Below are 5,484 nucleotides of genomic sequence, written 5' to 3'. Positions count from 1 at the left end.
GCTCGACGTGCACAATTCCGCACGTCGACGCGACATCGGCTCAGCGCATCGCTTCCGATTCACGCGCTTCGGGTCCGGATTTACATTTTTTCTGGCAGGCCAGCCGTCCGCACTTCAACGGACTCCTGCGTTTCGCCCTCAAAGGAGTGAGAGAGGGTAACTCGTTTTCAAAGCGTTGTCACTCGTTTATACAAATAGCACGCTGCGAGAGCACTGCTTCATATGCCGTCGGCAAGCCCTCGTTTCCTCGGCGACGCGGATACGGACGCCCTCGTCATCTCGGCGTGATCGTCGTCCGCCGCTCCCGGAGCAAGCGGTGCTCGTGGCGCCATCTCGTGGTCATGGGCAGAGACAGCAACGGGTCCAAAACAAAGCGGCGGCGGCGGCGGCAGCTCACACCGGGCAGAGGGACTTGTACCCAAACTTGTGAGAAGCTCTATCACCTTATCAATCAGATCATTTAAAGCTGTGAAAAGAAACAGGACAGCCGCACCACGGGGAACAGGAAGCCCGTCGCGTCCTCCGCAGCGGGGATCCGAAAAGCCGTACCTTCCTCGGTGGTCTCGGAAAACAGCGATGTACAATTGGACCGGTGACAAGAACTTGCAAAATTTCCCTCTGAAATCAAGCACTCGAGTCTGTTGCGGAGGTTCTGGGATTCAAATGAAGCAGTACAACAAGCATACGTCGATTGACACGTTTATTTACACGTCTGGTTTTTTTTTTCCCAAACCACGAACAATCGCCGGAATTTCATCCGTTGCCAAACGACTGTCCGTGCATCGTCCTCGGGCCTTCAAAACAGCCAAAGTACACGAACGAGATCTCGATCAGCGCCGGTCGAGTGATGCAACTTCCTGCGGGAAAGCCAGAAATGTCACGGAATTAGCGGAACGCCGACTCTTTCCGGAAGCGGCATATCTCGGATGGGCTCGGCGATGAGACGCCGACACGTACGTCACCCGATCGTGTCGCAGCAGAGCTTTTCCCTCGACAGGCTCGTCAGTCATCGGGTCTCCGACAGGTGCGGCTCTCCGAAGACGGGGCGAGGAAATCGGGACCCCGACACTGGCGCAGTTCTCGAGGCGTGCGGCAGCCGCGCCACGGAAATCCTTGCTTTCAAATGGCGCAAAGGCACGGAAATCGTTGCTTGCAACTGCGGCGGGCAAATTGCGCGCACCGAAGTGCGCGGCAGTGGCATAGAAATCACCAGAGGATGCAACAGGTGCCCGGGAGTGGTTTTGAGCACGCTTCTCCCAGTTCAACTTTGCGAGCCTGACATCTCTTGCCCCCCCCACCCCCTTTTTTTTTTTTTATATACATCTTGAGAGGTGAAAGATAGAAGGAAGGCAGAGACAAAAGATAGAGCAGCGACAAGAGTTGGATTGAGGGGTCAGCAAGAGGTCGTCTTCTGCAGAAAAAGAAAACAAGTATGAATGACAAAAAATAGGACAAACAAATACAACTTGCCAAGATTTCTTATAAATCAAAGGTGCGAGGTTTATTTGATTGTGACGACAAAAAAAAGAAGAGGGGGGAAAGAAAGAAAGAAATAAAGACATGAATAAATACAGACCGACCGACCGACACACTATTTTTTATTTTCCTTTGTAAAAATTCCATTGAATTGTAACTTTTTCACTTACGCATGAAGGAAACAGTTTTACTGACATGTTAAGCGTGCAAGGTATTGTGGATTTATCATTCCTACCGAAATGCGTGGTCATAAATCCTCATACAATAAGGACTGACTCGCAATACTTGCCTTAAATAATCATGACAATGAAAAGTGAGAACGTGACGACTTTGTTGTAGTCCGGAGTGTGAGCTGGTTGAACACGCTGCATGGCTGGTATGATACGAGTGCTCTTATGGCCGACAGAAAGTGACGTGGCAGGCCAGATCTGGCCCCCGGGCCTTGAGTTTGACACCAGCGATATAATGGTTTAAAAAAAATATATAAATAATAAATTATATATATATATAAAAATTATATATATATATATATATATATATAAAAAGAAGTGAAATAAATAAATAAAATCTATAAAGTTCTTCAGAAATCAGGGAGTCCAAACACACCTCACACCTGGGCGATGGTTTGTGCTCTGCAGAGAGAGAGAGAGAGAGAGAGAGAGAGAGCGAGAGAGAGAGAGAGCGAGAGAGAGAGAGAGAAAGAAAAAGCATTTAATTTATACATTTATGTGAACATTTCTCAACAGTGGATTTTACAGTTACAACTATTGAATTCGGAATCTTCAAGTTGGCAAGTCAGTCGAATTGTACAAGCCTGAACTGGAACTTAAGATATCTGCTTCTCACCTAAAACACAACGTGTACGGTTTGATTTTCTTGTATGTTTGCAAACCAACAATGCAATAGCCACATAGCAACAATAGCATCGGAACCGGAGGACGATAATGTTTACGAACCAAGACGTCTTCATTATCTCAGAGGGGAGCAGTTTGGTTATTGTATCTTCTACCTCCAAAAATACTCAGGACGAGACTTTACACCGATTTTTATCGGCCGATCGGCGTCGGACGATATTGAGCATTTTATGTCGATCGGCCGATCGTCTTTAAGGTCATAATTCGCCGTTCCGAAAAGACATTAACTCTGCGTCGCCGCAAGCACAGTATATTTGAATCCATAGGCTAGTTTATTTTTAGCCTCGTCGCATGTCTTTTGACGTAGTACTGTAAATATCTGACGGCCAATGAAGTTATAATAAAAAAAATAATAATAAATCAATGTAAAAAAATAAATACAGAAATAAGTAAATACAGAAAGAAATACATAAATAAATACAGAAATAAATAAATAAATACATACATACATACATAAAACAGCACTCATTTCTGAGATTTAGTGACATTCTTAGAAATGTAATATCATTTAAACGTGAACTTAACATATTTTGCATACGCCAGGAACAAAGGAAGGTTTTCATCTGTCACGACCACAGGAAATCTAAACCGAATGAATAAAAATTCAAACACGGTAAAGGGATTTGCCAACCACTCCATTTGAAGATACCAAGCCTTGCGCAAAACGACGACGACAAAAAACACACGCACACGAAAAAAACCCGGGATTTTCGTGGACCGCCGCTAAAGTTGCGGGCCTGGAATCCAGCGCCCAAAAAACGGGGGGGGGGGGGGGGGGGGGAAGAAACGGCGGGCGTTTCTCTGGCCTGAGTAGCATAACTAACTGCTAAGCTATTTTTAGAACAGCCCGGGGGCTAGTCAAGCGCTCCTTGCGGGCTACCTCCTGCCAGACGTTGCTGACGACCGAGTCAATAGATGGGCATTTTACAAATACCCGTGCGCGTAGACCTGTTCTTTTCCGCAAATGGAGCAATTTCGAATGGCCAAAGTTGAAGGAACCAGAGCCCGTTTCCGCCGTAATACTGACAAAATGGCGTCTGTAAGTTACGAGACGACGGCGGCTACATGCACTTCAAATTCACGTACCGTGTTGGGAGCCCCACAGCAAGTTAGGACACAGACATACTGTGGACATGCCACTGTTTGAGACAGACGGCTTTCCAGCGGCCACGTTAACAAACAGTGCAGTATGAACTTCAAAGTCGAAAGCGTCCTAAGAGTTCTCCGGAAGACTCGTACCATTAGCATGACAAATACACATATAAAACCCTTTAAATTGCTACTGCTCATAGCTAGACGCTTAGCCGACCGACACAGACTTGACCATTTACTATCAACAAAAGCACTATAAATAACACGGAGCTTTATTAGGATGGAGCCAGGGCGATTACGTCCACTTACCTTCGAGGAGGAAAGCGACACTCTGACGAAGCAGCGCGAGCACCTGAGAGCACCCGGCGGTGCGTTCAGGGGATCCTGGGAAACGGAAGCTTTCTTTTTCTTTCATTGTCACAATGCCCTGGTGAAGCAGGTTCAACATTTCAGAGTTATGGCTATCCGCTGGTTTATTTGTGGCATAGATGTGCGGCGTGTCCTTCGGGCACGGTCCCGGGAGGGCGAAAGCTGCGGCAAGCCGAGCTCCGTCTCGTTCTGGCAGCTCATCGGACGTTCCTTTGACGCGGAGTCGGTTCGGCAGTTCAGCAAAAGGGACGCCATCTTTCTGCCTCGTGATTTCAGTCCATGTGATCATTTCAAAGTTGTCGGGTCGGGTCGGGTCGGGTCGTACGCACACCAAGGTTGGCGCCGTCTCACAGGCGCCAGCTGATAGACCTCTCCGACAGCGAGAACAGACGTTCCACCAAAAGGTGAATTCGTTCCTTGGATTTGCTTCAATCTTGCGCCCACATATGCAAAGAGATCTTTGGGCGCCACGGAAATCTCCTCAATAATGAGCATTTCAGCAATTGACAGCTCTGCTCCGACTCCGTCCAGTTCATCGCCCGGGCCGAGGTACGGCGGTTCGAGGCTTCTCGGCAGCTCGAGTCGCCGATGCGCGGTCGATCCGGAAAATGTCGAAGGCTCCCGTGCCGGCGAAGGCTGCGGGAAGAACCGTCCGTCTCTTTGGAAACGTCTGCTCCCTCAGCCGGTCGCGGCGCTCTGCGGAGGATTTTAGTAGCCCCTGCGTGGGTTCATTCGACCGGACGAGACCTTCCGGTCCCAGCGCCACCGTCGGCGTCACAGAAGAAAGGCCGTGGCGTTAAGTTACACGCGCGTCGTGCGCACCGACCTCCGACCTCGCGAAAGACGCACGCTTTGCTTTCGCTCGAGGTTCCGATACACGCGGCGGAACACCGACGCCGGCGGCTTCTCTCACGGTTGACGTTTCCGTGGCTTCGGACCAGTCGTCGTCGTCGTCCGGTCCGGTCCCTTTTCCTGCCCGTTGTCGTCGGCTTCATCTCTCCCGTCGATTTCCTCCATGCTTTCCAGTCTTTGTAAATTCCCTCAGGAGCCGGGCGGCACCGTTCGTTTTAGGATTATTCCACCTTCCTCCACCTCTCGCACGGCACTGCCAAGGTCTTTTCTGCGCCTCTCGTACTTCTCTTCGTTCCCGTCGACAACGTCGGCCCCGGCCTCGAGGTATTCAGCGTCCGCTAACCGTAAACGAGCGTGATCGCGGAGCCTCCGGTACGTTGGAAAGCGTCGGGATTTCGGCTGACAGCCAGCGCGATGAGGCAGGCGCAGCTCGAGCGATGCCCCGTAAAAATTCCTCCGGGTTTTTGTGCTGTGAGAATTTGCGGTCTTGGACGACTGCCTGTTTCCCCGTTCTTCTTAGGACAAAAGCCCGTGTCAATCAGCGGCGCCAAAACACGTTTGCCTTTCGCTCGACGTGCACAATTCCGCACGTCGACGCGACATCGGCTCAGCGCATCGCTTCCGATTCACGCGCTTCGGGTCCGCACTTCAACGGACTCCTGCGTTTCGCCCTCAAAGGAGTGAGAGAGGGGAACTCGTTTTCAAAGCGTTGTCACTCGTTTATACAAATAGCACGCTGCGAGAGCACTGCTTCATATGCCGTCGGCAAGCCCTCGTTTCC

The sequence above is a fragment of the Phyllopteryx taeniolatus genome, chromosome 2, assembly GCF_024500385.1.
Source record: "Phyllopteryx taeniolatus isolate TA_2022b chromosome 2, UOR_Ptae_1.2, whole genome shotgun sequence".
NCBI lineage: Eukaryota > Metazoa > Chordata > Actinopteri > Syngnathiformes > Syngnathidae > Phyllopteryx > Phyllopteryx taeniolatus.
This window is presented reverse-complemented; position numbering follows the sequence as displayed.